The sequence below is a fragment of the Penaeus monodon genome, chromosome 25, assembly GCF_015228065.2.
Source record: "Penaeus monodon isolate SGIC_2016 chromosome 25, NSTDA_Pmon_1, whole genome shotgun sequence".
NCBI classification, from domain to species: domain Eukaryota; kingdom Metazoa; phylum Arthropoda; class Malacostraca; order Decapoda; family Penaeidae; genus Penaeus; species Penaeus monodon.
Window position 1 is genome coordinate 33,190,335 of NC_051410.1, and position 332 is coordinate 33,190,666.

Sequence of the window (332 nt, forward strand, 5' to 3'; positions counted from 1 at the left end):
CTCTTTTCCTTTTTCTTCTCCCTCTTTTCATACACTGTCATTCACCAATTTTCCTTATAAAATGTTCTGCTCAGAAAATGTATCACTGAAAATGGATTTCTAGGTATCTTTTAAACAAAATGTGTTTGAATGTTTGGTTGACAGATATCACATGGAATGTGTAGGTTGTAAGGAAGATCAACTCCCAGATTCATGCATTTGTTTGTTCTGTATTAGAAACTGTATAATTAAAGCATCTACCAAGTTTCTACTTACTTTTTACTGTAATATGTAGAGATAATGATGTCCTTGTCACACAAGAGTAAAGAAAAAATCTAGCTTTAAATTTAAAT

At 30.7% G+C, this 332-nt stretch overlaps 1 protein-coding gene across 1 annotated transcript in view; it reads left to right on the forward strand.

Annotated features, from left to right (window-relative positions):
- The window catches only part of LOC119589154 (phosphatidylinositol 4-phosphate 5-kinase type-1 beta-like), a gene marked incomplete in the record, with an annotated part of 149,444 nt that overhangs the window by 79,801 nt on the left and 69,311 nt on the right, over nucleotides 1-332 (forward strand).